We start from the raw sequence: 25,939 nt of genomic DNA on the forward strand, positions 1-25,939 counted from the left end.
CACACTGACATTTCTCATTGTGATAGTGCCCATGGTGACAGTGCACATGGTGATACTCGCAATGGTGACAGTGCTCATGGTGACAGTGCTCATGGTTGCAGTACCCTTGGTGACAGTGCTCAAAATGACAGTGACAGTGGTGGCAGTGACCATGGTGACAGTGCCTACGGTGACATTGCCTATAGTGACACTTCTCACGGTGACATTGCTCATGGTGACAGGGCTCATGTAGACGTGCTCATATTGACAGTGCTCACAGTGATAGTGCCCATGGTCACATTGCCCATGGTGGAATTGCACACAATGCCAGTTCCCACAGTGACAGTGCTCACGCTGAGAGTTGTCATGGTGATAGTGCCCATCGTGAAAGTGCACATGGTCATAGTGCCAATGGTTACAGTACTCATGGTGACAGTACTAATGGTGGCAGTACCCATGGTGACAGTGCTCAAAATGGCATTTCCCATGGTGACATTGCCCATGGTGACATTGCCTATGGTGACACTTCTCACAGTGACATTTCCCATGGTGATATGGCTCATGGTGACACTCTGCATTGTGACAGTGCCCATGCTGACAGTGCTCATTGTGGCAGTGCTCATGGTGACAGTACCGATGAGGCCAGTGATTATGGTGATGGTGTTCACAGTGGCTGTGCTCATGGAGATAGTGCTCACGGTGACCGTGCCATGATGACAGTGCCCAGGGTGACAGTGCTCACGGGGAAAGTGCCAATGATAACATTAACCATGGTGATAGTGCCCCTGGTGACACGGCCCACAGTGACATTGCTCATGGTGATAGTGCCTTTGGTGACAGTGCTCCTGGTGAAATTGCCCATCCTGACAATGCTCATGGTGACATTGCCCTTCGAGATAGTACCCATGTTGACAGTGCCCATGGTGACAGTGCTCACAGTGAAAGTGCTCATGGTAATAATGTTTACGTTGAGAGTGCCCAAGGTGAAAATACCCAAGGTGAGAGTACTCATCGAGACATTGCCCATGGTTACATTTCTGATAGTAACAGTTCTCATGGTGACAGTGCTCATGGTTGCAGTGCCCTCGGTGGCAGGGCTCGTGGTGTCTGTGCTCATGGTGACAGTACTCATGGTGGCAATTCCCATTGTGAGAGTACCGATGGGGCAGTGCACATGCTGACAGTGCCCATGGTAACCGTGCTTACGGTTATATGACCCATGGTTACAGTTATCATGATTGTGGTACCGATGCTGATAATGCTCCCAGAGATAGTGCCCATGGTTAAGGTGCCCTTGGTGACAGTGTTCTGAGTAAGAGTGAGCATAGTGATAGTGTACTTGGTAACTGTGCCCATGGTGACAGTGCCAATGGTGACAGTACACATGGTTATAATGTTCCATGTGATAGTGCCCTTGTTGACACTGCGCATGGTGACAGTTCTCACGGTGACAGTGCCTATGGTGACAATGCTCATGGTGACAGTGCCCATGGTGACCGTTCTCACGTTCATAGTGCCCATGGTGACAGTTCGTATGGTGAAAGTGCTCATGATGACAGTGCCCATGTTGGTAGTTCCATTGGTGACAGAGCTCATAATGATAGTGACCATGGTAAGATTGCAGATGGTGGCTGTGTCATTGCCCATGATAACAGTATTCATGGTGACAGTGCACATGGTGTTTGTGTACAAGGTGACAGTGCACATGTTTGTAATGCACATGGCGGCACTAAAAAATAGTTATAGTGCCCATGGTGACAGTGCTCATGCTGACAGTGCACAAGGTGACAACCCATGCTGACAGTGCTCACGGTGACTGGGCTCATGGTTGCAATACCCATTGTGACAGTGCTCACATTTACAATGCTCATTTTAACTGTGCTCACCATGATAGTGTCCATGGTGATAGTGCCGATGGTGATAGTGCTCACGGTGATAGTGCCCATGGTTAAGGTGCCCATGGTGACAGTGCTCACAGTCATAGTGAGCATAGTGATAGTGCACTTGTTGACCATGACCACGCTGAGAGTACAAATGGTGATAATTCTCAAGTTGGTAGTGTCCATGGTGGCAGTGCCCATGGACACCACCGTCAAAGTGATAGTGCTCACTGTGACAGGGCCCAAGGGGACAGTACACACCGTGACTTTGCCTATTGTGACAGTGCTCACAGTGACAAATTCCATCGTGACAGCGACCACAGTGACAGTTCTAATGCTGAGAGTGCCCATGGCGATAATTCCAATGGTGAGAATCCTCACGGTGATAGTGCCCATGGTGACAGTTCCCATTGTGAAAGTGCTCATGATGACAGTGCCTATGTTGGTAATTCCCATGGTGACACTTCTCACAGTGACACTGACAATGGTTACAGTTCACATGATGGCCGTGCCCTTGATGACAGTGCACATGAAGAGAGTACATATGGTGACAGTGTTCTCGGTGATAGTGCCCATGGTGAGAGTGCACATGGTGGTAGTGCACATGGTGGCACTGAAAAATGGTGACAGGGCTCATGGTGACAGTGCTCACGGTAAAAACCCATGCTGACAATACTCACAGAGACACTGATCATAGTCGCAGTACCCATGGTGACAGTTCTCACATTGACAGTGCCCACTGTAGGAGTGACCATGTTGACAGTGCTCATGGTGACACAGACCACAGTGAGAATGCTCACGGTGATAACACCAATGGTGAGAGCACTCATGTTGACAGCCCACAGTGCGCAAGGTGCCATGGTGAGAGTGACCATGGTGAGAGATCTCACGGTGATAGCGCTCACGGTAATAGTCCTCATGGTGACAGTGCAAATGGTGACAATACACAGGGTGACAGTACTCATGGTGAAAATACCCATGGTAGCAGTTCTCATAGCGACAGTGCTCATGGGAGAAGTGCCCATGCTGACAGTGCTCATTGTGACAGTGCTCATGGTGACAGTACCGATGAGGCCAGTGATTATGGTGATGGTGTTCACAGTGGCTGTGCTCATGGAGATAGTGCTCACGGTGACCGTGCCCATGATGACAGTGCCCAGGGTGACAATGATCACGGGGAATGTGCCAATGATAACATTAACCATGGTGATAGTGCCCCTGGTGACACGGCCCAGAGTGACATTGCTCATGGTGATAGTGCCTTTGGTGACAGTGCTCCTGGTGAAATTGCCCTTCCTGACAATGCTCATGGTGACATTGCCCTTCGAGATAGTACCCATGTTGACAGTGCCCATGGTGACATGCTCATGTTGACAGTGCTCACAGTGATAGTGCCCTTGGTGACATTGCCCATGGTGGAAGTGCCCACGGTGCCCTTGCCAACAGTGACAGTGCCCACGCTGACAGTTCTCATTGTGATAGTGCCCAAGGTGACAGTGCACATGGTCATACACGCAATGGTGACAGTGCTCATGGTGACAGTGCTCATGGTTGCAGTACCCTTGGTGACAGTGCTCCAAATGACAGTGACAGTGGTGGCAGTGACCATGGTGACAGTGCCCACGATGACATTGCCTATGGTGGCACTTCTCACGGTGACATTGCCCATGGTGACAGGGCTCATGGTGACGTGCTCATGTTGAGAGTGCTCACAGTGATAGTGCCCATGGTGACATTGCCCATGGTGGAATTGCTCACGATGCCAGTGCCCACAGTGACAGTGCTCACGCTGAGAGTTGTCATGGTGATAGTGCCCATGGTGATAGTGCCCATGGTGATACTGCCAATTGTGACAGTACTCCTTGTGACAGTTCTCATGGTGGCAGTACCCATGGTGACAGTGCTCAAAATGGCATTTCCGATGGTGACATTGCCCATGGTGACATTGCCTATGTTGACACTTCTCACGGTGACATTTCCCATGGTGACATGGCTCATGGTGACACCCCGCATTGTGACAGTGACCATGGTGACAGTGCTCCCAGTGAAAGTGCTCATGGTAATACTGTTTACGTTGAGAGTGCCCAAGGTGAAAATACCCATGGTGAGAGTACTCATCGAGAAATTGCCCATGGTTACATTTCTCATAGTAACAGTTCTCATGGTGAGAGTGCTCATGGTTGCAGTGCCCTCGGTGGCAGTGCTCGTGGTGTCAGAGCTCATGGTGACAGTGCTCATGGTGGCAGTTCCCATGATGAGAGTACCAATGGGGCATTGCCCATCGTGACAGTGCCCATGGCAAATATGCTCACGGTGATATGACCCATGGTGACAGTTATCACGCCTGTTGTGCCATTGCTGATAATGCTCCCGGTGATAGTGCCCATGGTTACGGTGCCCATGTTGACAGTTTTCAGAATAATAGTGAGCATAGTGATAGTGTACTTTGTGAGTGTGCCCATGGTGACTGTGCCCAAGATGACAGTACACATGGTGTTACAGCTCAATGTGATAGTGCCCTTGTGGACAGTGCGCATGATGACAGTTCTCACGGTGACATTGCCTATGATGACAATGCTCATGGTGACAGTGCCCATTGTGAGCATTCTCACGTTCATCGTGCCCATGGTGACAGTTCGTATGGTGAAAGTGCTCATGATGACAGTGCCCATGTTGGTAGTTCCATTGGTGACAGTGCTCACTGTGATAGTGACCATGGTAAGATTGCAGATGGTGGCTGTGCCATTGCCCATGATGACAGTACTCATGGTGACAGTGTTCATGGTGATAGTGTGCAAGGTGACAGTGCACATGGTTGTAATGCAAATGGTGGCACTGAAAAATATGTATAGTGCCCATGGTGACAGTGCTCATGCTGAAAGTGCACAAGGTGACAACCCATGCTGACAGTGCTCACGGTGACTGGGCTCATGGTTGCATTATCCATTGTGACAGTGCTCACTGTTACAATGCTCATGTTAACTGTGCTCACCATGATAGTGTCCATGGTGATAGTGATCACAGTGATAGTGCCGATGGTGATAGTGCTCATGGTGATAGTGCCCATGGTTAAGTTGCCCATGGTGACAGTGCTCACGGTCATAGTGAGCATAGTGGTAGTGCACTTGTTGACCATGACCACGCTGAGAGTACAAATAGTGATAATTATCAAGTTGGTTGTGTCCATGGTGGCAGTGCCCATGGACACCACCGGCAAAGTGATAGTGCTCACTGTGACAGGGCCCAAGGGGACAGTGCAAACCGTGATTTTGCCTATCGTGACAGTGCTCACAGTGACAAATTCCATCGTGACAGTGACCACCGTAACAGTTCTAATGCTGATAGTGCCCATGGCGATCATTCCCATGGTGAGAGTCCTCACGTTGATAGGGCCCATGGTGACAGTTCCCATTCTGAAAGTGCTCATGATGACAGTGCCTATGTTGGTAATTCCCATGGTGACACTTCTCACAGTGATACTGACATTGGTTACAGTTCACATGATGGCCGTGCCCTTGGTGACAGTGCCCAGGAAGACAGTTCTTATGGAGATAGTGTTCTCTGTGAGAGTGCCCATGGAGAGAGTGCACATGGTGGTTGTGCACATGGTGGCACTGAAAAATTGTGACAAGGCTCATGGTGACAGTGCTCACGGTAAAAACCCATGCTGACAGTACTCACAGAGACACTGCTCATGGTGGCCGTACCCATGGTGACAGTGCTCACAGTGACAGTGCCCACTGTATGAGTGCCCATGTTGACAGTGCTCATGGTGACACTGACCACGGTGACATTGCCTATGCTGACAGTGCTCATGGTGACAGTGCCCATGGTGACACTGACCACAGTGAGAAGGCTCACGGTGATAGTGGCAATGGTGACAGCACTCATTTTGACATTCCCCATTGTGCAATGTGCCATGGTGACAGTGACCATGGTGAGAGATCTCACTTTGATAGTGCTCACGGTAATAGTCCTCATGGTGACAGTGCAAATGGTGACAATATACAGGGTGACAGTACTCATGGCGAAAATACCCATGGTAGCAGTTCTCATAGTGACAGTGCTCATGGGGGTAGTGCCCATGCTGACAGTGCTCATTGTGGCAGTGCTCATGGTGACAGTACCGATGAGGCCAGTGATTATGGTGATGGTGTTCACAGTGGCTGTGCTCATGGAGATAGTGCTCACGGTGATCGTGCCCATCATGACAGTGCCCAGGGTGACAATGCTCACGGGGAAAGTGCCAATGATAACATTAACCATGGTGATAGTGCCCCTGGTGACACGGCCCAGAGTGACATTGCTCATGGTGATAGTGCCTTTGGTGACAGTGCTCATGGTGAAATTGCTCATCCTGACAATGCTCATGGTGACATTGCCCTTCGAGATAGTACCCATGTTGACAGTGCCCATGGCGACGTGCTCATGTTGACAGTGCTCACAGTGATAGTGCCCATGGTGACATTGCCCATGGTGGAAGTGCCCACGGTGCCCTTGCCAACAGTGACAGTGCCCACACTGACAGTTCTCATTGTGAGAGTGCCCATGGTGACAGTGCACATGGTGATACTCGCAATGGTGACAGTGCTCATGGTGACAGTGCTCATGGTTGCAGTACCCATGGTGACAGTGCTCAAAATGACAGTGACAGTGGTGGCAGTGACCATGGTGACAGTGCCTACGGTGACAATGCCTATAGTGACACTTCTCACGGTGACATTGCTCATGGTGACAGGGCTCATGTAGACGTGCTCATATTGACAGTGCTCACAGTGATAGTGCCCATGGTCACATTGCCCATGGTGGAATTGCACACAATGCCAGTTCCCACAGTGACAGTGCTCACGCTGAGAGTTGTCATGGTGATAGTGCCCATCGTGAAAGTGCACATGGTCATACTGCCAATGGTTACAGTACTCATGGTGACAGTACTTATGGTGGCAGTACCCATGGTGACAGTGCTCAAAATGGCATTTCCCATGGTGACATTGCCCATGGTGACATTGCCTATTGTGACACTTCTCACAGTGACATTTCCCATGGTGATATGGCTCATGGTGACACTCCGCATTGTGACAGTGCCCATGCTGACAGTGCTCATTGTGGCAGTGCTCATGGTGACAGTACCGATGAGGCCAGTGATTATGGTGATGGTGTTCACAGTGGCTGTGCTCATGGAGATAGTGCTCACGGTGACCGTGCCATGATGACAGTGCCCAGGGTGACAATGCTCACGGGGAAAGTGCCAATGATAACATTAACCATGGTGATAGTGCCCCTGGTGACACGGCCCACAGTGACATTGCTCATGGTGATAGTGCCTTTGGTGACAGTGCACCTGGTGTAATTGCCCATCCTGACTATGCTCATGGTGACATTGCCCTTCGAGATAGTACACATGTTGACAGTGCCCATGGTGACGTGCTCATGTTGACAGTGCTCACAATGATAGTGCCCATGGTGACGTTGTCCATGGTGATGTGCCCACGGTGCCCTTGCCAACAGTGACAGTGCCCACGCTGACAGTTCTCATTGTGATAGTTCCCATGGTGACAGTGCACATGGTGATACTCGCAATGGTGACAGTGCTCATGGTGACAGTGCTCATGGTTGCAGTGCCCTTGGTGACAGTGCTCAAAATGACAGTGACAGTGGTGGCAGTGATCATGGTGACAGTGCCCACGATGACATTGCCTATGGTGACACTTCTCACGGTGACATTGCCCATGGTGACAGGGCTTATGTTGACGTGCTCATGTTGAGAGTCCTCACAGTGATAGTGCCCATGGTGACATTGCCCATGGTGGAATTGCTGACGATGCCAGTGCCCACAGTGACAGTGCTCACGCTGAGAGTTTTCATGGTGATAGTGCCCATGGTGACAGTTCCCATGGTGATACTGCCAATGGTGACAGTACTCATTGTGTCAGTACTCATGGTGGCAGTACCCATGGTGACAGTGCTCAAAATGGCATTTCCCATGGTGACATTGCCCATGGTGACATTGCCTATGGTGACACTTCTCACGGTTACATTTCCCATGGTGACATGGCTCATGGTGACACTCCGCACTATGACAGTGCCCATGGTGACAGTGCTCACAGTGAAAGTGCTCATGGTAATAATGTTTACGTTGAGAGTGCCCAAGGTGAAAATACCCAAGGTGAGAGTACTCATCGAGAAAATGCCCATGGTTACATTTCTCATAGTAACATTTCTCATGGTGACTGTGCTCATGGTTGAAGTGCCCTCGGTGGCAGGGCTCGTGGTGTCAGTGCTCATGGTGACAGTACTCATGGTGGCAATTCCCACTGTGAGAGTACCGATGGGGCAGTGCACATGGTGACAGTGCCCATGGTACCCGTGCTTACGGTTATACGACCCATGGTTACAGTTATCATGATTGTGGTACCGATGCTGATAATGCTCCCAGAGATAGTGCCCATGGTTAAGGTGCCCATGGTGACAGTGTTCTGAGTAAGAGTTAGCATAGTGATAGTGTACTTGGTAACTGTGCCCATGGTGACAGTGCCTATGGTGACAGTACACATGGTGATAATGTTCCATGTGATAGTGCCCTTGTTGACACTGCACATGGTGACAGTTCTCACGGTGACAGTGCCTATGGTGACAATGCTCATGGTGACAGTGCCCATGGTGACCGTTCTCACGTTCATAGTGCCCATGGTGACAGTTCGTATGGTGAAAGTGCTCATGATGACAGTGCCCATGTTGGTAGTTCCATTGGTGACAGAGCTCATAATGATAGTGACCATGGTAAGATTGCAGATGGTGGCTGTGTCATTGCCCATGATAACAGTATTCATGGTGACAGTGCACATGGTGTTTGTGTACAAGGTGACAGTGCACATGTTTGTAATGCACATGGCGGCACTAAAAAATAGTTATAGTGCCCATGGTGACAGTGCTCATGCTGACAGTGCACAAGGTGACAACCCATGCTGACAGTGCTCACGGTGACTGGGCTCATGGTTGCAATACCCATTGTGACAGTGCTCACATTTACAATGATCATTTTAACTGTGCTCTCCATGATAGTGTCCATGGTGATAGTGCCGATGGTGATAGTGCTCACGGTGATAGTGCCCATGGTTAAGGTGCCCATGGTGACAGTGCTCACAGTCATAGTGAGCATAGTGATAGTGCACTTGTTGACCATGACCACGCTGAGAGTACAAATGGTGATAATTCTCAAGTTGGTAGTGTCCATGGTGGCAGTGCCCATGGACACCACCGTCAAAGTGATAGTGCTCACTGTGACAGGGCCCAAAGGGACAGTGCAAACCGTTACTTTGCGTATCGTGACAGTGCTCACAGTGACAAATTCCATCGTGAGAGCGACCACAGTGACAGTTCTAATGCTGAGAGTGCCCATGGCGATAATTCCAATGGTGAGAATCCTCACGGTGATAGTGCCCATGGTGACAGATCCCATTGTGAAAGTGCTCATGATGACAGTGCCTATGTTGGTAATTCCCATGGTGACACTTCTCACAGTGACACTGACAATGGTTACAGTTCACATGATGGCCGTGCCCTTGATGACAGTGCACATGAAGAGAGTACATATGGTGACAGTGTTCTCGGTGATAGTGCCCATGGTGAGAGTGCACATGGTGGTAGTGTACATGGTGGCACTGAAAAATGGTGACAGGGCTCATGGTGACAGTCCTCACGGTAAAAACCCATGCTGACAGTACTCACAGAGAAACTGCTCATAGTCGCAGTACCCATGGTGACAGTTCTCACATTGACAGTGCCCTCTGTAGGAGTGCCCATGTTGACAGTGCTCATGGTGACACTGACCACAGTGAGAATGCTCACGGTGATAATGCCAATGGTGAGAGCACTCATGTTGACAGCCCACAGTGCACAAGGTGCCATGGTGAGAGTGACCATGATGAGAGATCTCACGGTGATAGCGCTCACGGTAATAGTCCACATGGTGACAGTGCAAATGGTGACAATTCACAGGGTGACAGTACTCATGGTGAAAATACCCATGGTAGCAGTTCTCATAGAGACAGTGCTCATGGGGGAAGTGCCCATGCTGACAGTGCTCATTGTGACAGTGCTCATGGTGACAGTACCGATGAGGCCAGTGATTATGGTGATGGTGTTCACAGTGGCTGTGCTCATGGAGATAGTGCTCACGGTGACCGTGCCCATGATGACAGTGCCCAGGGTGACAATGCTCACGGGGAAAGTGCCAATGATAACATTAACCATGGTGATAGTGCCCCTGGTGACACGGCCCAGAGTGACATTGCTCATGGTGATAGTGCCTTTGGTGACAATGCTCCTGGTGAAATTGCCCATCCTGACAATGCTCATGGTGATATTGCCCTTCGAGATAGTACCCATGTTGACAGTGCCCATTTTGACATGCTCATGTTGACAGTGCTCACATTGATAGTGCCCTTGGTGACATTGCCCATGGTGGATGTGCCCACGGTGCCCTTGCAAACAGTGACAGTGCCCACGCTGACAGTTCTCAATGTTATAGTGTCCAGGGTGGCAGTGCACATGGTGATACTCGCAATGGTGACAGTGCTCATGGTGACAGTGCTCATGGTTGCAGTACCCTTGGTGACAGTGCTCAAAATGACAGTGACAGTGGTGGCAGTGACCATGGTGACAGTGCCCACGATGGCATTGCCTATGGTGGCACTTCTCACGGTGACATTGCCCATGGTGACAGGGCTCATGGTGACGTGCTCATGTTGAGAGTTCTCACAGTGATAGTGCCCATGGTGACATTGCCCATGGTGGAATTGCTCACGATGCCAGTGCCCACAGTGACAGTGCTCACGCTGAGAGTTGTCATGGTGATAGTGCCCATGGTGACAGAGCCCATGGTGATACTGCCAATGGTGACAGTACTCCTTGTGACAGTACTCATGGTGGCAGTACCCATGGTGACAGTGCTCAAAATGGCATTTCCCATGGTGACATTGCCCATGGTGATATTGCCTATGTTGACACTTCTCACGGTGACATTTCCCATGGTGACATGACTCATGGTGACACTCCGCATTGTGACAGTGACCATGGTGACAGTGCTTCCAGTGAAAGTGCTCATGGTAATACTGTTTACGTTGAGAGTGCCCAAGGTGAAAATACCCAAGGTGAGAGTACTCATCGAGAAATTGCCCATGGTTACATTTCTCATAGTAACAGTTCTCATGGTGAGAGTGCTCATGGTTGCAGTGCCCTCGGTGGCAGTGCTCGTGGTGTCAGTGCTCATGGTGACAGTGATTATGGTGGCAGTTCCCATGATGAGAGTACCAATGGGGCATTGCCCATCGTGACAGTGCCCATGGCAAATATGCTCACGGTGATATGACCCATGGTGACAGTTATCACGCCTGTTGTGCCATTGCTGATAATGCTCCCGGTGATAGTGCCCATGGTTACGGTGCCCATGTTGACAGTTTTCAGAATAATAGTGAGCATAGTGATAGTGTACTTGGTGAGTGTGCCCATGGTGACTGTGCCCAAGATGACAGTACACATGGTGATAAAGCTCAATGTGATAGTGCCCTTGTGGACAGTGCGCCTGGTGATAGTTCTCACAGTGACATTGCCGATGATGACAATGCTCATGGTGGCAGTGCCCATGGTGAACGTTCTCACGTTCATAGTGCCCATGGTGACAGTTCGTATGGTGTAAATGCTCATAATGACAGTGCCCATGTTGGTAGGTCCATTGGTGACGGTGCTCACAGTTATAGTGACCATGGTAAGATTGCAGATGGTGGCTGTGCCATTGACCATGATGACAGTACACATGGTAACAGTGCTCATGGTGAGAGTGTGCAAGGTGACAGTGCACATGGTTGTAATGCACATGGTGAAACTGAAAAATAGTTATAGTGCCCATGGTGACAGTGCTCATGCTGACCGTGCACAAGGTGACCAACCATGTTGACAGTGCTCACGGTGACTGGGCTCATGGTTGCATTACCCATTGTGACAGTGCTCACAGTTACAATGCTCATGTTAAATGTGCACACCATGATAGTGTCCAAGGTGATAGTGATCACAGTGATTGTGCCGATGGTGATAGTGCTCATGGTGATAGTGCCCATGGTTAATTTGCCCATGGTGACAGTGCTCGTGGTCATAGTGATCATAGTGATAGTGCACTTGTTGACCATGACCACGCTGAGAGTACAAATTTTGATAATTCTCAAGTTGGTAGTGTCCATGGTGGCAGTGCCCATGGACACCACCGTCAAAGTGATAGTGCTCACTGTGACAGGGCCCAAGGGGACAGTACACACCATGACTTTGCCTATTGTGACAGTGCTCACAGTGACAAATTCCATCGTGACAGTGACCACAGTAACAGTTCTAATGCTGATAGTACCCATAGTGACAATACCCATGGTGACAGCACTCATGGTGATAATTCTCAAGGTGGTAGTGCCCCTGGCGCTCATTCCCATGGTGAGAGTCCTCACGGTGATAGTGCCCATGGTGACAGTTCCCATTCTGAAAGTGCTCATGATGACAGTGCCTATGTTGGTAATTCCCATGGTGACACTTCTCACAGTGAAACTGACAATGGTTACAGTTCACATGTTGGCCGTGCCCTTGGTGACAGTGCCCATGAAGACAGTACTTATGGTGACAGTGTTCTCGGTGATAGTGCCCATGGTGAGAGTGCACATGGTGGTAGTGCACATGGTGGCAATGAAAAATGGTGACAGTGCTCATGGTGAAACTGCTCACGGTAAAAACCCATGCTGACAGTACTCACAGAGACACTGCTCATGGTGGCAGTACCCATGGTGACAGTGCTCATAGTGACAGTGCCCACTGTATGAGTGCCCATGTTGACAGTGCTCATGGTGACACTGACCACGGTGACAGTGCTCATGGTGACAGTGCCCATGGTGACACTGACCACATTGAGAATACTCACGGTGATAGTGCCAATGGTGACAGCACTCGTGTTGACAGCCCCCATTGTGCAAGGTGCCATGGTGGCAGTGACCATGGTGAGAGATCTCACGGTGATAGCGCTCACGGTAATAGTCCTCATGGTGACAGTGCAAATGGTGACAATACACAGGGTGACAGTACTCATGGCGAAAATACCCATGGTAGCAGTTCTCATAGTGACAGTGCTCATGGGGGTAGTGCCCATGCTGACAGTGCTCATTGTGGCAGTGCTCATGGTGACAGTACCGATGAGGCCAGTGATTATGGTGATGGTGTTCACAGTGGCTGTGCTCATGGAGATAGTGCTCACGGTGATCGTGCACATGATGACAGTGCCCAGGGTGACAATGCTCACGGGGAAAGTGCCAATGATAACATTAACCATGGTGATAGTGCCTCTGGTGTCACGGCCCACAGTGACATTGCTCATGGTGATAGTGCCTTTGGTGACAGTGTTCATGGTGAAATTGCCCATCCTGACAATGCTCATGGTGACATTGCCCTTCGAGATAGTACCCATGTTGACAGTGCCCATGGCGACGTGCTCATGTTTACAGTGCTCACAGTGATAGTGCCCATGGTGACATTGCCCATGGTGGAAGTGCCCACGGTGCCCTTGCCAACAGTGACAGTGCCCACACTGACAGTTCTCATTGTGATAGTGCCCATGGTGACAGTGCACATGGTGATACTCGCAATGGTGACAGTGCTCATGGTGACAGTGCTCATGGTTGCAGTACCCATGGTGACAGTGCTCAAAATGACAGTGACAGTGGTGGCAGTGACCATGGTGACAGTGCCTACGGTGACATTGCCTATAGTGACACTTCTCACGGTGACATTGCTCATGTTGACAGGGCTCATGTAGACGTGCTCATATTGACAGTGCTCACAGTGATAGTGCCCATGGTCACATTGCCCATGGTGGAATTGCACACAATGCCAGTTCCCACAGTGACAGTGCTCACGCTGAGAGTTGTCATGGTGATAGTGCCCATCGTGAAAGTGCACATGGTCATACTGCCAATGGTTACAGTACTCATGGTGACAGTACTAATGGTGGCAGTACCCATGGTGACAGTGCTCAAAATGGCATTTCCCATGGTGACATTGCCCATGGTGACATTGCCTATGGTGGCACTTCTCACAGTGACATTTCCCATGGTGATATGGCTCATGGTGACACTCCGCATTGTGACAGTGCCCATGCTGACAGTGCTCATTGTGGCAGTGCTCATGGTGACAGTACCGATGAGGCCAGTGATTATGGTGATGGTGTTCACAGTGGCTGTGCTCATGGAGATAGTGCTCACGGTGGCCGTGCCCTTGATGACAGTGCCCAGGGTGACAGTGCTCACGGGGAAAGTGCCAATGATAACATTAACCATGGTGATAGTGACCCTGGTGACATGGCCCACAGTGACATTGCTCATGGTGATAGTGCCTTTGGTGACAGTGCTCATGGTGAAATTGCCCATCCTGACTATGCTCATGGTGACATTGCCCTTCGAGATAGTACACATGTTGACAGTGCCCATGGTGACGTGCTCATGTTGACAGTGCTCACAGTGATAGTGCCCATGGTGACTTTGCCCATGGTGGATGTGCCCACGGTGCCCTTGCCAACAGTGACAGTGCCCACGCTGACAGTTCTCATTGTGATAGTGCCCATGGTGACAGTGCACATGGTGATACTCGCAATGGTGACAGTGCTCATGGTGACAGTGTTCATAGTTGCAGTGCCCTTGGTGACAGTGCTCAAAATGACAGTGACAGTGGTGGCAGTGATCATGGTGACAGTGCCCCCGATGACATTGCCTATGGTGACACTTCTCATGGTGACATTGCCCATGGTGACAGGGCTTATGTTGACGTGCTCATGTTGAGAGTCCTCACAGTGATAGTGCCCATGGTGACATTGCCCATGGTGGAATTCCTCACGATGCCAAGGTCAAAATACACATGGTGACATTACTCATTGAGAAATTGCCCATGGTTACAATTCTCATAGCAACAGTTATGGTGACAGTGCTCATGGTGGTACTGCCCTGGGTGGCACTGCTCGTGGTGTCAGTGCTCATGGTGACAGTACTCATGGTGGCAGTACCCATGGTGACAGTGCTCAAAATGGCATTTCCCATGGTGACATTGCCCATGGTGACATTGCCTATGGTGACACTTCTCACGGTGACATTTCCCATGGTGACATGGCTCATGGTGACACTCCGCACTGTGACAGTGCCCATGGTGACAGTGCTCACAGTGAAAGTGCTCATGGCAGCACAGTGGCAGTTCCCATGGTGAGAGTACCAATGAGGCATTGCCCATCGTGACAGTGCCCATGGCAGCCGTGCTCACGGTGATATGACCCATGGTGAGAGTTATCACGCCTGTTGTGCCGATGCTGATAATGCTCCCGGTGATAGTGCCCATGGTTACTGTGCCCATGGGGACAGTGTTCAGAGTAATAGTGAGCATAGTGATAGTGTACTTGGTGAGTGTGCCCATGGGGACTGTGCCCAAGATGATAGTACACATGGTGTTACAGCTCAATGTGGTAGTGCCCTTGTGGACAGTGCGCATGATGATAGTTCTCACGGTGACATTGCCTATGATGACAATGTTCATGGTGACAGTGCCCATGGTGAGCGTTCTCACGTTCATCGTGCCCATGGTGACAGTTCGTATGGTGAAAGTGCTCATGATGACAGTGCCCATGTTGGTAGTTCCATTGGTGACAGTGCTCACAGTGATAGTGACCATGGTAAGATTGCAGATGGTGGCTGTGCCATTGCCCATGATGACAGTACTCATGGTGACAGTGCTCAAGGTGATAGTGTGCAAGGTGACAGTGCACATGGTTGTAATGCACATGGTGGCACTGAAAAATAGTTATAGTGCCCATGGTGACAGTGCTCATGCTGACAGTGCACAAGGTGACAACCCATGCTGACAGTGCTCACGGTGACTGGGCTCATGGTTGCATTACCCATTGTGACAGTGCTCATTGTTACAATGCTCATGTTATCTCTGCTCACCATGATAGTGTCCATGGTGATAGTGATCACAGAGATAGTGCCGATGGTGATAGTGCTCTTGGTGATAGTGCCCATGGTTAAGGTGCCCATGGTGACAGTGCTCACAGTCATAGTGAGCATAGTGATAGTGCACTTGTTGACCATGACCACGCTGAGAGTACAAATGGTGATAATTCTCAAGTTGGTAGTGTCCATGGTGGCAGTGCCCATGGACACCACCGTCAAAGTGATAGTGCTCACTGTGACAGGGCCCAAAGGGACAGTGCAAACCGTTACTTTGCGTATCGTGACAGTGCTCACAGTGACAAATTCCATCGTGAGAGCGACCACAGTGACAGTTCTAATGCTGAGAGTGCCCATGGCGATAATTCCAATGGTGAGAATCCTCACGGTGATAGTGCCCATGGTGACAGATCCCATTGTGAAAGTGCTCATGATGACAGTGCCTATGTTGGTAATTCCCATGGTGACACTTCTCACAGTGACACTGACAATGGTTACAGTTCACATGATGGCCGTGCCCTTGATGACAGTGCACATGAAGAGAGTACATATGGTGACAGTGTTCTCGGTGATAGTGCCCATGGTGAGAGTGCACATGGTGGTAGTGTACATGGTGGCACTGAAAAATGGTGACAGGGCTCATGGTGACAGTCCTCACGGTAAAAACCCATGCTGACAGTACTCACAGAGAAACTGCTCATAGTCGCAGTACCCATGGTGACAGTTCTCACATTGACAGTGCCCTCTGTAGGAGTGCCCATGTTGACAGTGCTCATGGTGACACTGACCACAGTGAGAATGCTCACGGTGATAATGCCAATGGTGAGAGCACTCATGTTGACAGCCCACAGTGCGCAAGGTGCCATGGTGAGAGTGACCATGATGAGAGATCTCACGGTGATAGCGCTCACGGTAATAGTCCACATGGTGACAGTGCAAATGGTGACAATTCACAGGGTGACAGTACTCATGGTGAAAATACCCATGGTAGCAGTTCTCATAGAGACAGTGCTCATGGGGGAAGTGCCCATGCTGACAGTGCTCATTGTGACAGTGCTCATGGTGACAGTACCGATGAGGCCAGTGATTATGGTGATGGTGTTCACAGTGGCTGTGCTCATGGAGATAGTGCTCACGGTGACCGTGCCCATGATGACAGTGCCCAGGGTGACAATGCTCACGGGGAAAGTGCCAATGATAACATTAACCATGGTGATAGTGCCCCTGGTGACACGGCCCAGAGTGACATTGCTCATGGTGATAGTGCCTTTGGTGACAATGCTCCTGGTGAAATTGCCCATCCTGACAATGCTCATGGTGATATTGCCCTTCGAGATAGTACCCATGTTGACAGTGCCCATTTTGACATGCTCATGTTGACAGTGCTCACATTGATAGTGCCCTTGGTGACATTGCCCATGGTGGATGTGCCCACGGTGCCCTTGCAAACAGTGACAGTGCCCACGCTGACAGTTCTCAATGTTATAGTGTCCAGGGTGGCAGTGCACATGGTGATACTCGCAATGGTGACAGTGCTCATGGTGACAGTGCTCATGGTTGCAGTACCCTTGGTGACAGTGCTCAAAATGACAGTGACAGTGGTGGCAGTGACCATGGTGACAGTGCCCACGATGGCATTGCCTATGGTGGCACTTCTCACGGTGACATTGCCCATGGTGACAGGGCTCATGGTGACGTGCTCATGTTGAGAGTTCTCACAGTGATAGTGCCCATGGTGACATTGCCCATGGTGGAATTGCTCACGATGCCAGTGCCCACAGTGACAGTGCTCACGCTGAGAGTTGTCATGGTGATAGTGCCCATGGTGACAGAGCCCATGGTGATACTGCCAATGGTGACAGTACTCCTTGTGACAGTACTCATGGTGGCAGTACCCATGGTGACAGTGCTCAAAATGGCATTTCCCATGGTGACATTGCCCATGGTGATATTGCCTATGTTGACACTTCTCACGGTGACATTTCCCATGGTGACATGACTCATGGTGACACTCCGCATTGTGACAGTGACCATGGTGACAGTGCTTCCAGTGAAAGTGCTCATGGTAATACTGTTTACGTTGAGAGTGCCCAAGGTGAAAATACCCAAGGTGAGAGTACTCATCGAGAAATTGCCCATGGTTACATTTCTCATAGTAACAGTTCTCATGGTGAGAGTGCTCATGGTTGCAGTGCCCTCGGTGGCAGTGCTCGTGGTGTCAGTGCTCATGGTGACAGTGATTATGGTGGCAGTTCCCATGATGAGAGTACCAATGGGGCATTGCCCATCGTGACAGTGCCCATGGCAAATATGCTCACGGTGATATGACCCATGGTGACAGTTATCACGCCTGTTGTGCCATTGCTGATAATGCTCCCGGTGATAGTGCCCATGGTTACGGTGCCCATGTTGACAGTTTTCAGAATAATAGTGAGCATAGTGATAGTGTACTTGGTGAGTGTGCCCATGGTGACTGTGCCCAAGATGACAGTACACATGGTGATAAAGCTCAATGTGATAGTGCCCTTGTGGACAGTGCGCCTGGTGATAGTTCTCACAGTGACATTGCCGATGATGACAATGCTCATGGTGGCAGTGCCCATGGTGAACGTTCTCACGTTCATAGTGCCCATGGTGACAGTTCGTATGGTGTAAATGCTCATAATGACAGTGCCCATGTTGGTAGGTCCATTGGTGACGGTGCTCACAGTTATAGTGACCATGGTAAGATTGCAGATGGTGGCTGTGCCATTGACCATGATGACAGTACACATGGTAACAGTGCTCATGGTGAGAGTGTGCAAGGTGACAGTGCACATGGTTGTAATGCACATGGTGAAACTGAAAAATAGTTATAGTGCCCATGGTGACAGTGCTCATGCTGACCGTGCACAAGGTGACCAACCATGTTGACAGTGCTCACGGTGACTGGGCTCATGGTTGCATTACCCATTGTGACAGTGCTCACAGTTACAATGCTCATGTTAAATGTGCACACCATGATAGTGTCCAAGGTGATAGTGATCACAGTGATTGTGCCGATGGTGATAGTGCTCATGGTGATAGTGCCCATGGTTAATTTGCCCATGGTGACAGTGCTCGTGGTCATAGTGATCATAGTGATAGTGCACTTGTTGACCATGACCACGCTGAGAGTACAAATTTTGATAATTCTCAAGTTGGTAGTGTCCATGGTGGCAGTGCCCATGGACACCACCGTCAAAGTGATAGTGCTCACTGTGACAGGGCCCAAGGGGACAGTACACACCATGACTTTGCCTATTGTGACAGTGCTCACAGTGACAAATTCCATCGTGACAGTGACCACAGTAACAGTTCTAATGCTGATAGTACCCATAGTGACAATACCCATGGTGACAGCACTCATGGTGATAATTCTCAAGGTGGTAGTGCCCCTGGCGCTCATTCCCATGGTGAGAGTCCTCACGGTGATAGTGCCCATGGTGACAGTTCCCATTCTGAAAGTGCTCATGATGACAGTGCCTATGTTGGTAATTCCCATGGTGACACTTCTCACAGTGAAACTGACAATGGTTACAGTTCACATGTTGGCCGTGCCCTTGGTGACAGTGCCCATGAAGACAGTACTTATGGTGACAGTGTTCTCGGTGATAGTGCCCATGGTGAGAGTGCACATGGTGGTAGTGCACATGGTGGCAATGAAAAATGGTGACAGTGCTCATGGTGAAACTGCTCACGGTAAAAACCCATGCTGACAGTACTCACAGAGACACTGCTCATGGTGGCAGTACCCATGGTGACAGTGCTCATAGTGACAGTGCCCACTGTATGAGTGCCCATGTTGACAGTGCTCATGGTGACACTGACCACGGTGACAGTGCTCATGGTGACAGTGCCCATGGTGACACTGACCACATTGAGAATACTCACGGTGATAGTGCCAATGGTGACAGCACTCGTGTTGACAGCCCCCATTGTGCAAGGTGCCATGGTGGCAGTGACCATGGTGAGAGATCTCACGGTGATAGCGCTCACGGTAATAGTCCTCATGGTGACAGTGCAAATGGTGACAATACACAGGGTGACAGTACTCATGGCGAAAATACCCATGGTAGCAGTTCTCATAGTGACAGTGCTCATGGGGGTAGTGCCCATGCTGACAGTGCTCATTGTGGCAGTGCTCATGGTGACAGTACCGATGAGGCCAGTGATTATGGTGATGGTGTTCACAGTGGCTGTGCTCATGGAGATAGTGCTCACGGTGATCGTGCACATGATGACAGTGCCCAGGGTGACAATGCTCACGGGGAAAGTGCCAATGATAACATTAACCATGGTGATAGTGCCTCTGGTGTCACGGCCCACAGTGACATTGCTCATGGTGATAGTGCCTTTGGTGACAGTGTTCATGGTGAAATTGCCCATCCTGACAATGCTCATGGTGACATTGCCCTTCGAGATAGTACCCATGTTGACAGTGCCCATGGCGACGTGCTCATGTTTACAGTGCTCACAGTGATAGTGCCCATGGTGACATTGCCCATGGTGGAAGTGCCCACGGTGCCCTTGCCAACAGTGACAGTGCCCACACTGACAGTTCTCATTGTGATAGTGCCCATGGTGACAGTGCACATGGTGATACTCGCAATGGTGACAGTGCTCATGGTGACAGTGCTCATGGTTGCAGTACCCATGGTGACAGTGCTCAAAATGACAGTGACAGTGGTGGCAGTGACCATGGTGACAGTGCCTACGGTGACATTGCCTATAGTGACACTTCTCACGGTGACATTGCTCATGTTGACAGGGCTCATGTAGACGTGCTCATATTGAGAGTGCTCACAGTGATAGTGCCCATGGTCACATTGCCCATGGTGGAATTGCACACAATGCCAGTTCCCACAGTGACAGTGCTCACGCTGAGAGTTGTCATGGTGATAGTGCCCATCGTGAAAGTGCACATGGTCATACTGCCAATGGTTACAGTACTCATGGTGACAGTACTAATGGTGGCAGTACCCATGGTGACAGTGCTCAAAATGGCATTTCCCATGGTGACATTGCCCATGGTGACATTGCCTATGGTGGCACTTCTCACAGTGACATTTCCCATGGTGATATGGCTCATGGTGACACTCCGCATTGTGACAGTGCCCATGCTGACAGTGCTCATTGTGGCAGTGCTCATGGTGACAGTACCGATGAGGCCAGTGATTATGGTGATGGTGTTCACAGTGGCTGTGCTCATGGAGATAGTGCTCACGGTGACCGTGCCCTTGATGACAGTGCCCAGGGTGACAGTGCTCACGGGGAAAGTGCCAATGATAACATTAACCATGGTGATAGTGACCCTGGTGACATGGCCCACAGTGACATTGCTCATGGTGATAGTGCCTTTGGTGACAGTGCTCATGGTGAAATTGCCCATCCTGACTATGCTCATGGTGACATTGCCCTTCGAGATAGTACACATGTTGACAGTGCCCATGGTGACGTGCTCATGTTGACAGTGCTCACAGTGATAGTGCCCATGGTGACTTTGCCCATGGTGGATGTGCCCACGGTGCCCTTGCCAACAGTGACAGTGCCCACGCTGACAGTTCTCATTGTGATAGTGCCCATGGTGACAGTGCACATGGTGATACTCGCAATGGTGACAGTGCTCATGGTGACAGTGTTCATAGTTGCAGTGCCCTTGGTGACAGTGCTCAAAATGACAGTGACAGTGGTGGCAGTGATCATGGTGACAGTGCCCCCGATGACATTGCCTATGGTGACACTTCTCATGGTGACATTGCCCATGGTGACAGGGCTTATGTTGACGTGCTCATGTTGAGAGTCCTCACAGTGATAGTGCCCATGGTGACATTGCCCATGGTGGAATTCCTCACGATGCCAAGGTCAAAATACACATGGTGACATTACTCATTGAGAAATTGCCCATGGTTACAATTCTCATAGCAACAGTTATGGTGACAGTGCTCATGGTGGTACTGCCCTGGGTGGCACCGCTCGTGGTGTCAGTGCTCATGGTGACAGTACTCATGGTGGCAGTACCCATGGTGACAGTGCTCAAAATGGCATTTCCCATGGTGACATTGCCCATGGTGACATTGCCTATGGTGACACTTCTCACGGTGACATTTCCCATGGTGACATGGCTCATGGTGACACTCCGCACTGTGACAGTGCCCATGGTGACAGTGCTCACAGTGAAAGTGCTCATGGCAGCACAGTGGCAGTTCCCATGGTGAGAGTACCAATGAGGCATTGCCCATCGTGACAGTGCCCATGGCAGCCGTGCTCACGGTGATATGACCCATGGTGAGAGTTATCACGCCTGTTGTGCCGATGCTGATAATGCTCCCGGTGATAGTGCCCATGGTTACTGTGCCCATGGGGACAGTGTTCAGAGTAATAGTGAGCATAGTGATAGTGTACTTGGTGAGTGTGCCCATGGGGACTGTGCCCAAGATGATAGTACACATGGTGTTACAGCTCAATGTGGTAGTGCCCTTGTGGACAGTGCGCATGATGATAGTTCTCACGGTGACATTGCCTATGATGACAATGTTCATGGTGACAGTGCCCATGGTGAGCGTTCTCACGTTCATCGTGCCCATGGTGACAGTTCGTATGGTGAAAGTGCTCATGATGACAGTGCCCATGTTGGTAGTTCCATTGGTGACAGTGCTCACAGTGATAGTGACCATGGTAAGATTGCAGATGGTGGCTGTGCCATTGCCCATGATGACAGTACTCATGGTGACAGTGCTCAAGGTGATAGTGTGCAAGGTGACAGTGCACATGGTTGTAATGCACATGGTGGCACTGAAAAATAGTTATAGTGCCCATGGTGACAGTGCTCATGCTGACAGTGCACAAGGTGACAACCCATGCGGACAGTGCTCACGGTGACTGGGCTCATGGTTGCAAGACACATTGTGACAGTGCTCACTGTTACAATGCTCATGTTAACTGTGCTCAGCATGATAGTGTTCATGGTGATAGTGATCACAGTGATAGTGCCGATGGTTATAGTGCTCATGGTGATAATGCCCATGGTTAAGTTGCCCATGGTGACAGTGCTCACGGTCATAGTGAGCATAGTGGTAGTGCACTTGTTGAACATGACCATGCTGAGAGTACAAATAGTGATAATTCTCAAGTTGGTTGTGTCCATGGTGGCAGTGCCCATGGCCACCACCATCAAAATCATAGTGCTCACTGTGAGAGGGCCCAAGGGGACAGTGCAAACCGTGATTTTGCCTATCGTGACAGTGCCCACAGTGACAAATTCCATCGTGACAGTGACCACCGTAACAGTTCTAATGCTGATAGTGCCCATAATGACAATACCCATGGTGACAGTACTCATGGTGATAATTCTCAAGGTGTTAGTGCCCATGGCGATCATTCCCATGGTGAGAGTCCTCACGGTGATAGTGTCCATGGTGACAGTTCCCATTTTGAATGTGCTCATGATGACAGTTCCTATGTTGGTAATTCCCATGGTGACACTTCTCACAGTGATACTGACAATGGTTACAGTTCACATGTTGGCCGTGCCCTTGGTGACACTGCCCATGAAGACAGTACTTACGGTGACAGTGTTCTCAGTGATAGTGCCCATGGTGAGAGTGTACATGTTTGTAGTGCACATGGTGGCACTGAAAAATGGTGACATTGCTCATGGTGACAGTGCTCACGGTAAAAACCCATGCTGACAGTACTCACAGAGACACTGCTCATGGTGGCAGTACCCATGGTGACCGTGCTCACAGTGACAGCGCCCACTGTATGAGTGCCCATGTTGACACTGCTCATGGTGACAGTGCTAATGGTTGCAGTACCCATGGTTACAGTGCTCAAAATGACAGTGACAGTGGTGGCAGTGATCATGTTGACAGTGCCTACGGTGACATTGCCTATAGTGACACTTCTCACGGTGACATTGCTCATGGTGACAGGGCTCATGTTGACGTGCTCATATTGACAGTGCTTGCAGTGATAGTGCCCATGGTGACATTGCCCATGGTGGAATTGCACACAATGCCAGTTCCCACAGTGACAGTGCTCACGCTGAGAGTTGTTATGGTGATAGTGCCCATGGTGACAGTGCACATGGTCATACTGCCAATGGTGACAGTACTCATGGTTGCATTACCCATAGTGACAGAGCTAAAAAATGGCATTTCCCATGGTGACATTGCACATTGTGACATTGCCTATGGTGACACTTCTCACGGTGACATTTCCCATGGTGACATGGCTCAAGGTGACACACAGCATTGTGCCAGTGCCCATGGTGACAGTGCTCACAGTGAAAGTGCTAATGGTAATAATGTTTACGTTGAGAGTGCCCAAGGTGAAAATACACATGGTGACATTACTCATTGAGAAATTGCCCATGGTTACAATTCTCATAGCAACAGTTATGGTGACAGTGCTCATGGTGGTACTGCCCTGGGTGGCACTGCTCGTGGTGTCAGTGCTCATGGTGACAGTGCTCATGGTCTCAGTACCCATGGTGACAGTGCTCAAAATGGCATTTCCCATGGTGACATTGCCCATGGTAACCGTGCTTATGGTGATATGACCCATGGTTAGAGATATCATGATTGTGGTCCCGATGCTGATAATGCTCCCGGAGTTAGTGCCCATGGTTAAGGTGCCCATGGTGACAGTGTTCAGAGTAATAGTGAGCATAGTGATAGTGTACTTTGTGACCGTGCCCATGGTGACAGTGCCTATGGTGACAGTACACATGGTGATAATGCTCCATGTGACAGTGCCCTTGTTGACCCTGCGCATGGAGACAGTTCGCACGGTGACAGTGCCTATGGTGACAATGCTCATGGTGACATTGCCCATGGTGACCGTTCTCACGTTCATCGTGCCCATGGTGACAGTTCGTATGGTGAAAGTGCTCATGATGACAGTGCCCATGTTGGTAGTTCCATTGGTGACAGTGCTCACAGTGATAGTGTCCATGGTAAGTTTGCAGATGTTGGCTGTGCCATTGCCCATGATGACAGTACTCATGGTGACAGTGCTAATGGTGTTTGTGTACAAGGTGACAGTGCACATGTTTGTAATGCATATGGTGGTACTGAAAAATAGTTATAGTGCACATGGTGACAGTGCTCATGCTGACAGTGCACAAGGAGACAACCCATGCTGACAGTGCTCACGGTGACTGGGCTCATGGTTGCATTACCCATTGTGACAGTGCTCACAGTTACAATGCTCATGTTAACTGTGCTCACCATGATAGTGTCCATGGTGATAGTGATCACAGTGATAGTGCCTATGGTGACAGAGCTCACGGTCATAGTGAGCATAGTGATAGTGCACTTGTTGACCATGACCACGCTGAGAGTACAAATGGTGATAATTCTCAAGTTGGTAGTGTCCATAGTGGCAGTGCCCATGGACAGCACTGTCAAAGTGATAGTGCTCACTGTGACAGGGCCCAAGGGGACAGAGCAAACCGTGACTTTGCCTATCGTGACTGTGCTCACAGTGACAAATTCCATCGTGACAGTGACCACGGTGACAGTTCTAATGCTGATAGTGCCCATGGCGATAATTCCCATGGTGAGAGTCCTCACGGTGATAGTGCCCAGGGTGACAGTTCCCATTGTGAAAGTGCTCATGATGACAGTGCCTATGGTGGTAATTCCCATGGTGACACTTCTAACAGTGATACTGACAATGGTTAAGTTCACATATTGGCCGTGCCCTTGGTGACAGTGCACATGAAGACAGTACATATGGTGACAGTGTTCTCGGTGATAGTGCCCATGGTGAGAGTGGACATGGCGGTAGTGCACATGGTGGCACTGAAAAATAGTGACAGGGCTCATGGTGACAGTGCTCACGGTAAAAACCCATGCTGACAGTACTCACAGAGACACTGCTCATGGTGGCAGTACCCAAGGTGACAGTGCTCACAGTGACAGTGCCCACTGTATGAGTGCCCATGTTGACAGTGCTCATGGTGACACTGACCACGGTGACATTGCCTATGGTGACAGTGCTCATGGTGACAGTGCCCATGGTGACACTGACCACATTGAG

This window comes from Mesoplodon mirus, assembly GCF_964341445.2.
Source record: "Mesoplodon mirus genome assembly, chromosome: 1".
Taxonomy (NCBI): Eukaryota; Metazoa; Chordata; class Mammalia; order Artiodactyla; family Ziphiidae; genus Mesoplodon; species Mesoplodon mirus.